The sequence below is a fragment of the Cygnus olor genome, chromosome 3, assembly GCF_009769625.2.
Source record: "Cygnus olor isolate bCygOlo1 chromosome 3, bCygOlo1.pri.v2, whole genome shotgun sequence".
Classification (NCBI taxonomy): domain Eukaryota; kingdom Metazoa; phylum Chordata; class Aves; order Anseriformes; family Anatidae; genus Cygnus; species Cygnus olor.
This window is the reverse complement of record NC_049171.1, coordinates 118,701,189-118,714,304: the sequence shown is the minus strand read 5'-3', so window position 1 is coordinate 118,714,304 and position 13,116 is coordinate 118,701,189. Positions and strand designations below refer to the sequence as shown.

The window sequence follows — 13,116 nt, the reverse complement described above, 5'->3', positions numbered from 1 at the left end:
TTTACATCTATGCATTACGATACCTCTGGATTATAGGGAGAAAAAATATGCTGAAAAATTCGAAAGATGAAAAAATGTAAGCTGTTTTAAGACTCTTTTTGTGAGCAGCAAAGGAGGCTATGAAAGCCTCAGGTTATTGTGCTTTGAATAATTTTCTCAGTTCTGGTGCAAAGCATTCATTTTACGAGATTTGTTTCTTCCAATGCTAAGTGATCCAAAGACTTGAAAGGACGAGGGAAGATCTTTGGTGTCTTTTGCTGTGAAAAATCCTTAATGTGCTTTATATGGAGACCAAAGACCACTATTTATTTCCTTTTGTCTTTTGGAAGTGAAAGGATGTTTTGTCCCAAATTCTTGAAAAATCCATGAATAAAAGCCTTCCTTTTGTACTGCCTTTACAGTACAAACAAATGAAAACCAGCTTGTGTCCTTGCTAAGCAGATTATCAGGAGAGGTTGAAGAGGTTCTTTCTAGGGAACAGCTCATTCTCGTAATTTGTTGTAATACCAGCGGAGCCCTAGGACGGTGGAAATGAACACACACAGCCACATTTTCCCCTTGCCACACCCTTCAGTATCGGAGAAAGCAGTGTGTGTTTTGTTTACAAGGACTAAAGTAGAGAAGATCCTGGTTTTGCTGCAGCTTTTGCATGTTGGTGCTTCGCTGGTAGGACACGCGCTGCCTTTCCTGGCTGCTGCATGCCTGCGCTCGGGTCCCCTTCTGCACCGCATCGCCCCCCTGCAACTCAGCAGTAATCAGTTCTGTAGAGTGAGTGAGTGAATTAATCAATGAGAGAAAAACTCTTGTAAATACCAGAAGGAAGTCTTGGTCGTGTGGCTCTGCGCTGGGGTTTGACACCCTGTTAAAGCAAACAAAAAGGCAAAACCCAGCTGACAAAACCTGCAAAAACCTGCAAAAAAAATCCCTCTTAAACTGCTTGGTCTCTTCTTAAAAATTAACCAGTATAGTCAGCCGAATTCCATTTCGAAGGGAAATGAAAATTTTGACTGAAAATTGTGATACCGTGTTTCAAGACAGTGACATTAACTATTGCGCATCTCCGAGAAAATGACAATGAACAGGGAGACCAAGCTGTGGCTGCCTTAGCAAGTGCTTTGATGCAAGACAGAACACGGGCTCTGCATGCTGAGCCACTTGTACGCAGAGATAACTTCTCTGAAACTTTCTGGTGTTCTATGTAATTAATAATTGCAGTATTTGCCATCGACTGAATTGAGCTCATTGCATCAGAAAAATCGTCCTCCTCAAAGTGACAAGGCTGTATGCACCAAATGACGAGTTGCTATTGATGGTGTGGTTTCAGCGTCTTTACTCTTATCTGGTTTTGGTTTATGTTGTAAAAAGCCTGCTTTTCTGTCCTTTTTCTCAGACGTACCTCTGGTGGTGAGGAGGACAGAAACTTCCACAGGGCTTAGCTCGCGCACTGACTGTTATTTCCCGATGATCTACAACAATGGTTATTCGGTAACAGCTGGGCCGTGTCTTCCTCAGACAAAGCCACTGTGGGGCTGAAACCTCCCATTGCTGAAGCATAACCGTTGCCCTGGTAACGGTTAACTAGCACGTGTTTTATTGTTTCAGGCTGCTTTCCTAGGGTATTTGCAGGTGGTAGAAGATGCTTTCTTAAAGAGGGGTCATAACCTCATGAACTTTCAGATGTCGCAACAAATTGGGGGACAAAAACATTTTTTTTCTTTCAAATGGATTAAGTAAATCTTATTATATAGGCTTTGCGAGACAGATGTAACTCACAGTTTGATTTTTAGCATTATATCCAGATGCTGATACAAGCATTTCTGCTGTCATTTTTTTTTCCCAAAATGTGAGTTAAGATCATATTATGATAAGAAGATTTCAAATAAACGCAGTGAGAACATGCAGGCAGTAAGATTACCGTGACTTCTTTCATTTTGGGTTTATTTTTGCTAGTTTATAGGCTTGTAGGTATTTCTTTTGAATTTGATATTTCAGTGATTTATCCTAAAAATGCACTTTGAATGGACCAGAAATCTCAGGTTGGTTTGATAGATCTCAGGACGAATACAAATTATCTGAGAGCATGCTAATGATGACAATGATGAAAAAAATCACTTGCCTGGTACTTTAATTTGGAAAGTGAAAAAGTGCACTTAAGATGCACACGTACATGCGGTATGCATTTGTATATGTACCAGTCAGTAGGAAAGCAGAATTTTGTAAATAGGAATTACATCCTCATTTTTTCCTATACCAAAATTAAAAGTGCCTTTATGATGTACTTACTGCATTCACCCCCAAAAATGTTCTGTGGTACACAGGAATGTTTTGTGTTACAAAGTTGTTTGTTAAGAGGAGACAGTCACAGGACAAAAGAATGACAAGAAGTAACATGTGACATAGAATAAAAATGTGGTTAGATTCTAATCTATTCAGCAAAATCCATTCATAATCTAGTGGGATGAAGAGAGAGCTCCCTCTCCTGTCTGTTTCATAAAATTTATAGAAGCTATTTGCATGTTTACTTTGATTAAGGTGTAAATAAAAATAACATTTAAATGACATTCTGTGATGCTCCTAATAAAAGGCGTGTCATCACCTCTGAGTCATCTGAGTGAGCAGTGGTTAAACCCCGCTCTGTCCTTTCTGAGCCACCCTGGACTTTTTCAGTGGTGTTGGCAGCTTGAAGGCTGCTCTGAAGAAGGCACTGTGTGACAGCAGCAGGCCTGTTGTGTACAGGGTGCTCTACGGAGGCACGGAACCGTGCTTCCAAACCTCCTACAGAGACGGCCCCGATTTTAATGAAATTAGCTCTCAACCCAGTGGGCAGGCTCCTGCCCTCAGGATCATGGTTAATAATTATTTTTTTACTTTATTTTTTGGTATCTGGAGAACAAGGAAAGCATTCAGGGCCTTCATTCATGGAATTTATTTAATGTCACAGTTTGCAGATAAAGTTTTGTCAAAGGTGCCGAAGTGGAAGGTGTTCCTGGGCTGGCCCATCTGCTGCCTTTGTTGGGAAGCACATACCTCCCTGGTAGCCTGGATACGTAGCTGTGCCCCAGACAGATGTGGAGGTAGGGAGGACAGAGTTTCTGCTGCTCGCAGCTGAGCACTTCTTTTTCTTTTTGCAACTGATACTTAGCAGTGAAGAATTACAGGCTACTTGGTCACGTAATCAGAAGAAAGTGAATAAATTGTTGCTATCTAGCTGAAAACAGCACATCCTTTACTCAAGTGCAAGTGTGGATGGGACTCTGTTTTCCAATACTGGTGGTGTCTGTGGCTCTTGATTAAAATGCTGATTTTTCATTTTGTGACAGATGTGTTCTGAAAAATTTGGGCATTCATGTATAAAGTAGTCAGTGGTACTCAGCTGCTAGCTTTTGGTTTATTTGTGGACTTAATCCAGCTTCCCTCCTGTGTCTGTCCATGAAAAGTCTTTCCTTGTCCTCTCCCTGTTCCATATCACCTCTTGGCTACAGATAGGAGCTTGCATTTAGGTTGCTCAGTCTTTTGGTGGACACCTCGTGACAGTGAGAATCACTTGTCACTAGTTTGTGTATATGTCCATGGGACTAAACTCAGAGGTGAATGTGGTGAGTAACCACAGAATCTCGGACAGCGTCATAATTTGTTCCACATTCTCCTGCAAAATGGAAAAAAAAAAAAAAAAAAAGCTCCTGGCAGACAGAGGAGGGGAATTCCCCTCTTTTGGCAGGCGTCTCCCTGCCCTGCTCCCTAGCGCTATGGCAAAGTCCCCCTTTGGGACCTGCCTTGGGACAGGGAAAAGGGCTCCTGGGCCAGGGCTCCTTATGCCACGAGGTCAGAGAGCAGCTGGGCGTAGCCCGAGGGAGATCCCCCACCAGCTCCTGGAGGGCTGCTGCTGGGGGCTCGGTGCCCAGCGGTGCGGAGCCCGGGGCCAGAAGGAAAATTGCCTGTTCCCTGAGCCAGCTGTGTAGGTCCTTGGGTTTGCGCTGAATAAGGGAATGGGAATCACAGCTTCTGCTAGGATACAGCGTATATGCCCTGTAGTGATGAGCGAGAAAACAGCTCTTTTTCTTGTCCATTTCACAAATATATTGTGTAAGGACTTATTTCATCTGGGCTCATGGCTGAATTACATGAAAACTGGCAAAATGAATTTTTGGATATGTAACACTTCCTCTTGTGATTTCTACATGATCTGTTAGATGTTTGAATTGGGGAAGGGAATCTGATCCAAGTGAGATCAGGTAGGGCAACAAGCAACAGGTTGTAGGCTCAGCCTATTCCCCTCTCCCTTTTTTAGGAGGGGGTTGCTTAAATAAATTAGCACTTGAATAAATTAACTACATTTCAGGCCAGAATTTTTCCCTGGGAGTGGAGAATGAAAGAGGTATCCTCTCTGCTCATTGCCTTACTCAAAGCAAGTTTTTAATGTCGATACCAGGTAAAAATACTGACACACAGACTGCCTCCCACAACATGCCTGGAGCTATATGCTTCAGGAACATAACACTGGTTTTAGCTTAACCTTAAGATCAATGTGATATTAATTAGTAAGTAATTACAGTGAGAGAATTTTTGACCACACAGTTGTTTTTTCATGCTGCAGGTTTGCTGTCAGCATAGTAACCAAAATTACTGATGTCTGTGTAGTCGCACTTCTTGGCGTGCCCGCCACTGTTTCACTGTAAACCAGGATCAGTTCCTCCTCCTTGCCCGTGTGGTACCAAACTAGTCTTTCATAAAACAGTTTAGAATCCAGACATAGCAATGAATCCACATTGAATTAACTATATTCTCTAAACCTGAAAACTCAATGCACTCATTTCATTTTTCACAGTCTTGAACAAGAAACGAATGAGGCAATGACAGAGGCGCGAGTGTTGGCAAAGAAAAGGTTGCCTTTTGCTGTACAGTTACTTTGTCATTAATTCTAACTGTCGAAAAGCAGCTGCTAACTGTTGGTACCAGTTTATGACTAAAACAATGTTCTTGTTTAACAAATTAATTGGCATTATTTTGGGAAGGAGAAAGAATAATTACAGTGCTGTAGCGGTGATTAATAGCAGTGCCTGTCATGTATTCACTGTAACACTACATTTACCAGCAAGCCCCCCTTGGCCCCAACATTAAAAGTCCAGACTTACCAGCAAACATGGGTACGAGCTGTTAACCTTGTGTTTGTATTTCTCCAGACTTCGGGATTGCTTTCAGGTCTGCTCGCTAACATTTGTAGTCACTTCAGATACTTCTGTGCCGGGATAAATACTGACTGACATGAGCTTGGAAATGACTTAAAAAGAAGCCTGGTAAATGCTGCTTTGTGCTCAGAGCTTTCTGCCTTTGCTCATGTTATACCACAGTGACTTCGCTAGAGCGATCCTCAGACCGGGGCAGTAATCTAAGAGAAGAACTTTTCACTGACTGCAAAAGAAGGACAATGAAAAGGAAGGAGAAGAAGAAGAAGAAGAAGGAGAGTTTTCCCTTTGCTCTCTGGTCCCCTCTGAGGTCCCCAAAGCGCAGCGCTGACCCTAGCACGAGTCAGGCCTGCCGTGCTGCCGGCTGCTCCTAGGATGGCAGCTTCCCAGTTGCTTCTTAAATAGAAAAGCATGCATCTGCTCCTCAAGAGTTTCGGAAGCATCAGAAAGATAGCAGAGAATTACATGCAAAACACAAGTTTTCTATAGGAAACAGCCTGGCAGTCCACACTTTGTTATTCACTTGATAAGCAGAGTCTTTTTGACAGTCCTAACCTTCTAAACTATAGGTCCTGCTGAGCCCAGCATGAGTCAAACGCTGGGTACCATCTGTCAGAGCTTTGGTGTTTTTTTTTCTGCTCTCCTCTTTTACTACAATCTGCTGAGAGCGGTGCGGAATAGAAGTTGCTTTTCTACACTTAAATGAGAAAGTAGAGAAATTCAATAAGGAGCATTAAAGAAATCCTGCTGTTCCCAAATAACTCTGTAGATGCTGGGCAGGAGAACAAATTATTCTGTGCTCTCTAAGATTTTAAAAACAGGTATATAACATGCCTCAAGAAGTGGGAAAGAATCTGAAACCCAAAGCTGAAAAGATGATGCTGAAGAATGAAGTTACATGAATGGTGGTGTTAGCACAAGTCCTGAAGTGATGCACAGTTCAGGGGTTTCAGCTGTTTCCCTGAAGAAACACTCTTAAAGGATATTCCAAATTTCCCGCTGATGGACATTTAATAAGAGGAGCTGGCTGAGAAGAAATGGCCCCCTGCTGCATTGTAAAAGAATTACCTAAGGGACATTTTTATGTCTCATTAGTTTATATTCAGCCCTAAATTGCCACCTGTTCTGAATTTGGTCAAAGTTTGAAGACACAAATGAACATTTCTTTGACATATTGCTAACGATTCATCGAAACAGGGGTTTTGCAGGGTATTACAGTCACATATGCACACGTGGAAATAGGAATGTAGCAAAAGAAATGTCCTGGCTTGGCAGCGCTGAGGGCCAGGTAAGAAGCTGCTTCTGCAAGCATGATTGCCACGTCTGCATGGTGTGGCCAGGTATTTACACCTCGTAGCTGCACAAATCGCTATTTTAGAGTCAATTCCCAAGAACCACAGTGGCTGCTTATACCTGGGAGAAAGGAGTGCAAGGCTGTTTCATGCCATCAGTGTTTGGGCTGGCTGCCTGCTGGCCCGTGTCTTATAGAGCAGCCGTGGGACTAAGGCCACTCTATATGGGACAGAAACTCTTAAATGTCTTAGACAATGTGCCTAGATTTCCTCTTACAACATTATGTTGTTCTACCTCTACTGACTAGCATCGCGTTGTTTCAGTCTGTGTTTATTTAGCAGAAGAGATATGCAGCTCACCTTAGCACAGACTGAAAAAGCTCTAATAGAATTTTATTGTCCCCTTACTGTTTCTTTAGTCACAACAATTCTGTATTGTCGTTTTAAAAGGTCAGCAGTGTGATTTTAATGTGCGTTTGATTCTGGCCTCATTGCAGTTTTCTATTCATGCAATTTTGCTTATTACATTGGCAAGCGTGCTGGCTGGTGGATCAGAAAGGTTCAGCACTCAGGAGTTCAGTTTGTCTCGTCTTGTGATAAAAGCCCTGAAAAGACAGCGTTCGGGCCGCAGCGGGTAGCCTACAAAACAGCGCTGCGGTGCGGGTCAGGAGCTTGCCTAAAGGAGCGACTGTAAGGGCACGTGCGTGGGTGCTGTCGTCTTTGGGTGCCAGCCATTCCCTGTGATTTGACCAGCACGTGGGGATGTCATGACTTGCCTAGGAGGCTGTCTCGGTTGTATGCCAGGTACATATTTTACAGGTTCCCTCCCACAGTTATGATCTACCTTGCATGTATTGGTTGTGGTGGTACCGAGGGTAAACCAGGGCTGAATGCCTCTGTCCTTGGCGCAGGTGGCACTGAACAGAAGAGAGCCCTCTCCTGTGGGGCTTCACTCTAAGCTCACAGGGCACACAGAAAGCGGGAGAGGAAAGGAATGAGAGAGAACAGGGTACAGACAGAGAACAACATGTTACCAAAATGTCCGGCCAAAGCTGATGTGTTCAGCTATATGTGCTGTTGTTATATCACTGTTAGGGGGATTTTTCACAAGTGATACAGTGTAAAGCATGTGTTTTCCCATTGTGTTACGCTGCTGTGTTAGCACAGCAATACTGGGATTATAGCATGATTATATGGCTACTTTTTCTCCTCAGTCGCTTGCCGAGCAACATTTACATTTATATATTTCGTTTTGCCATGAACATCTTCCATTAAATGTACTATAGGCTGGATTTAATGCCTGATCACAGGAGTGCTTTAGGCCATATCTCTTCCAGAAAGAGCCTTACAGGTTGTTTAACTGTGTAAGAGTATAACACCTTACAAGATCCACCCTTAGGGATGTATTGTGTGAGGGGAAAGAAACATCTCCAGGTAGGTAGCTATTTCAGAGATGGGGAGCAAAAGCGATTGCTTTTCCCCCCGCCGCACGCACCGCAGCTGCAATAAGCTGGAGCACCTGTTCCTTGCATGCTCCTGCTGGTTTATGCTGTTTGTAGCTGCTGCCAGTGGGGTCCCGGGGGAGATCCGGGAGCTTGGTAATGGAACAAGAAAGGCTGGGAGTGCATAAGACGTGCGCTTTCACAGCAGTTCGCACTCTCATCTCAAAATGACCACAGTTATGGGGTCAAATCACATTCGTTTGATGTAATTAATAAAACCACATGAGAATTAGTTGCACTTCAGCGTACCAGGCTGCATTTGTGAGAAAGGAGCTTTTCTAGTTAAGCTACTACGCTATGTGAGTATCACATTATTCAACTTGTAAACATTTGTGTTAGTATTCTGAGGCATTTAAAGCAGTCAGTCAGGGCTATCTAATATTTTGTGGATATTTGTAGTAGGTGGCATTTGCTTTAATAAACTAACGTTCAAGTTCCATCAGGATTACTAGAAGGCATGTATGATGTGCTGTTTGTTTTCCTATCTTGGTAGCCCAAGGAAACTTTGGTTTAAAATTGTTATGTAAAACTGTGGCTTGTGTTGGTAAAAAGGATGTCATGCAAAACAGAGAATATCTTTATTTTGTGTTGTATCTCAGGTGATACAAATCATATTGCATCTGACATTATGTCTGAACTAATTAAAAATTGATGAGAAGATGTGATTTTAAGAAGAGCTTGTTCTATCTTTTGTTATGTGAGAAAACTTTCTATACTGCTACTGCTCTGACATCTCACAAACTTACTGGCTTGAATTTGGTTTTGGTTTAATAGAGTGAGTCAGCCTACAAACATAAGGCTTGAGCATATGCTTTCTAATGAAAATCTAGACTATTTGAAGATTATGTGATTGTAGCAAAATAAAGCAAACAGCAGCATTAAAGTGGTACTACTTAGAGATATTAGGATGATTATGTTGAAGCACCCCATCTATATGCTGTTGATGTCATAAAATGTAATCAAATGATCACAATTAGAAGTGAGTTATATGAAATTGAGCCATTAATAATAGCTAACCAGAGCTGAATTGTATCTAGGGTACGGGAATAGCCTTATAGACCCTCACACTAATGGACTCTTTCTTCGACAGTGGATGGTTCTTAAATTGCCTTGCCATTTGAGGTAACCTAAAAAAAAATCTTTCTTTCTTTCTTTCTAGGCCTGACAATGTATGATCTTCATGCTAGCCAGAAACCCATGGATCACCACATGGGTGTTTTCACAATCACAGCAACAAAAGAGCAAAGGTAATTTTGTTTTTTACATTCTCCTCTACCCTGGGGTGCAGAAGGCAGCGAAGCATGCCTGTAATCTTGCTGTGGAGGGGAGTGTTAGTGGGGAGCTCTCATGCCCTGTTAGCCCTTAGGCTGTCAGTGCAGAATCCCATCATTTCTCAGGGGTCATGGGCTAAGGAAGGTCCACACAGTAGACACTGTCTGCATTGTGTCCATGAAGGACAGTGCAGTTTGTCGCACAGACTCCCAAAGGTGCCAATGTATAGTTTTGCATCAATCTTTTTTTCCACCTTCAGAAAGAAGGGTGGTGTAGGAGGTGATGTCTGTGGAAAAAAAGTGGATCAGGGCAGCTTCCAGGTACATGAGTTGTAGAAGAACGGGGCTGGAATGCACCAGGATTTTTGCAGAAATGCTTATAATCCCTGAGGAGCTGCTAAAGGGTAGGATGTCAGTTCATGTCCCTTTGTGTTCTTCATGTGTCTTCTGAGGATGTCAGCTGACTTCATGTGATACTGCTTTAACATCAGTTTGAATTATTCTGCTGTCTCCTTCCACATGTTAGACAGACCCATTTAGTAATTATTATTTAGTACTATTAGTTTTGTGTTGTGGAAGTCTCTTAGGCTTCTCTTTAAATTTTAAATACTCTAGGAAAAGAAAAACTCACCTAAGTCATGTCCCATAGCCATTATTTTTAGTGGCATAACTACCATTGATTGAGCCTTGAGGCCTCGTGCTATATATATCAAGTCATGCTTTTAGAAGACACAAAGTGAAAATATATATTTTTGGGGAAAGTACACTATCATGTCTTTCTCTTGTTAGAGCTAAAACCACAGCTCAAAGTTTACTTGGAAACAGATTGAGTCTTTTTTTTTTAATATTAAAACAAATTAAAAATAAACCCTTTTAGATTGCAGTCTATGTAAATCGTAACAAATATTTCTGAAGTGCACTAGAAAAGAAGAGTTTATCTTCATTTGTGAAATCATTTAGTGAGTAGCCAACAGAACCTTAAAATTTGCTGTCAGAGGAATGCTGTTTTCATGGCATTCACAAAGCTCACAAAATAGGTATTTGCCATGTAGTCTTTCTGTGTTATATGTATCACAGCATGTATATAGTTCAGCATGCTTTATGGGATTATGTGCTTTCTCTACATTATTCATGCCAGATGACATAAGATTGCTGTTAGAGGTATGGCGTAATTAAATTTACATATGAATTTACTCTGATATTTGGCTTGCAGTCTTATGCAAATGACTAGCATTCCAATTTGGCACAAGTATAATTACTGACCTTTCAAATGTTCATTTGGCCCCAAGTGTCCAGTGGGATCAATATAGACATCGCTGTCTATATTTTATAGCACTAAATAATGCTTTGGTTTAGTTTGAATTCCTCAGACCTCTGCCTTCCCACAGATGCTGGCATATATTTTTCACAGTGCATCAGGAGCTACTGATTCCTCATACACTTTTACGTTTCTTCATTTTTTGTTCCATGAGTTGCATAGTCCTCTTTGGAAAAAGTCTGTCTTTTACGCCAAGATATCCGTAGTTAAATAATGGTGAGATAATTTTCTTTGCATGTGACTTTTAATTTTGTAATCTCTCTGGAAGGGTCTAAAAAATAGAATTGTTTTTGAGAAGAGAGTTCTTTAGGTGGTCTCCTTCCAACAGCCTCAAACTCTCCTCAATATTTTTCCAAGAATAAACTGAAAATAGGAGCCCATTCTACCTCACTGGTAAATAAGAGCCAGTTTCTGGACCACAGTCATTCAACAAACAGTTCCAAGTGACATATTTGGCATTTATCCACTCCCGGAATTTTATGAATAGGATGGAAAGAAAAATTCAACAATTTGAAAAAAATATCAGTCATGTCATCTAAAGGTAGTCACAAAATGAGATGAGTGGAGGTTTCATAAATCTGTTTTGTATGACTTTCCCTGTAGTCCAACTAATGTCGTGTTGAATGGGGTGAATTAGAGAAAACAGACCATATCTTCTAACTGATTCTGTAAAGCCCCCTTTCATACCCAGTATTTTGACCTGATATTGTTACCTAAGTTTCCAAATTGTCCAAATGTCCAATTTGTCCAAATGTCAGTCCAAATGCCAATTGTATGTTTTCAATTCCAAATTTGCATTTTGAGTTGAATGGTCAGTATTTGACAGAAAGGGATGATTTTCCCAGTAACATAAGGACTAGCTTATAAAGTAGCTATTGTTATAAACTGCTGTTTTCAGCAGACAGAAACGCCAAGCATAAGGGTATGACAGCACATCTACTTCAGAAAGATCAAAGAGAATCTGTCTCCTCTCAGATGAGCACATATCTGGCAAGGATGCTAATTTCTGTACCTGACCTTCCACAAACACTAATGCATTCTATGGGGCAGACTGGCTAATATAAATTGTCCTAGTTCTGTAACAACAGCTGTGACAGTACAGATCACCTGAACATCTGCATCAGCATACCCAGTTTTTGTGTAATGTACTGATTTCTTACAATTCTCTTAACTTAAATAAAGCAGTATGCTTTCAGCAGGCACTGTTTAATAAAAGCCCAGTCATTAAGAACAAGGTTGATAGGAGAAAATGTGGAGAGAGAGAGAAAGACAAAGCGTATGCCCTATTCAGCAGTTGACTAACACATTAGATTAGAAATAGTAGGAAGGTGCTCTTACCTGTCTTCTATAAACTCACTGTTTTTCTTGGTATTAATAGAGCTAAATCCTTTCAAATATTTTTTTGTTGTTATTGTTTCAAGAATCTCTGATGCCCAGTTATACTTCTGTGATTCTCTGGATACTAATTTGCTATTAGCAGCTCTGTTACCTGCTAGAACACATGATGTGCCAGAGCAAAATAATAGGAGCAAGTTATTAACACTTCAAGGTTGACCCGCCCTTTATCCCAGAATTCGTTCTGTGTGTCTTCTTATTGATCTGACTCATGCAGCTTTTTGTCACCTGGGAATTAACAATTCAATGTTTTATTTGACCATTTATCTCTTTAGCAAAATTGTTGCAATCTCTTTGACCTTTTAAAATGTTTATGACAAGGTGTTTGCAGTTAATTGCGCTCATAAAAGACTAAAGCCCAGATCAAGTCTAATGTGTGCTAGGAGCTAACCAAGACTTCCTTGGAAAAACATTCTAAGGTATAATGTGAGAATTTCATTTATTTGCAATATAATTAGAAGAAATAAAGATTTCCAATACCTAGAGGACCTGGACTTGGGAGAGAAACGCCACAAAATATCACTACTGTATTCTACTTTCCTACTTTTTTTTGTGGGGGGAAGCATCAGCTGAGGGAAGAAATTATCTAAAAATAGAATTTTTGAGGAAAACTGCAATTTATAAGTAGGTGCACATGTTTACCTTAGTTTGGTATTGATGCCTACTGGGGGAACACCCATGTTTGCATTGCCTAAGCAGTAATTTTGCTGTTGCCATGTGCCATTTTAGCCTTTGTATAATGGCGAGAGCTCAGTATTTGGGGCTGAGATGGACAGGTCCACCCTGTCAGGTTTGTTCCTTCTTCTGGCATCACCTTCCTGCAAACATCCTCACAGGGTGTCCTACCCCCTGTCCCGCTGCTCCATCCTCCAACCCCTTTCAGTAACACTGCTGCTCAGGTTCCTGCAGTCACCATGCTCCTGCCCATGGCTGTGGACAGAGATGATGCTCCCTGGCCTCTCTTCTGTGCACAGGGGCCTGTTGCAGGTAGGTGAGGCTTTGTCCCAGGGCGCAAACGCATTGTGGTAGAAGGAGCAGTGGCAGGGCTGCAGCTGGAGGGCTCCCCATGCAGTGCTGCAGATTTTCAGCCTGCGGTTATTGTTAGCATGTCATCCCCTAGGGCTATCTGTGCTGCGTGCAGGTCAGCACAGCCCC

At 41.5% G+C, this 13,116-nt stretch overlaps 1 protein-coding gene across 2 annotated transcripts in view; it reads left to right on the top strand.

Moving 5' to 3' along the window:
- CCDC85A (coiled-coil domain containing 85A) overlaps positions 1-13,116 on the top strand; it is a 175,694-nt gene that overhangs the window by 26,028 nt on the left and 136,550 nt on the right. The window contains exons 1-2 of one of the 2 annotated variants that reach the window (XM_040553370.1): positions 2,750-3,074; positions 9,137-9,224. The gene's annotated coding sequence lies outside the window, so the exon portion shown is untranslated. Of the gene's footprint in view, positions 1-2,749; positions 3,075-9,136; positions 9,225-13,116 lie in introns of those variants that run through there. The other variant, XM_040553369.1, reaches the window with a different exon arrangement.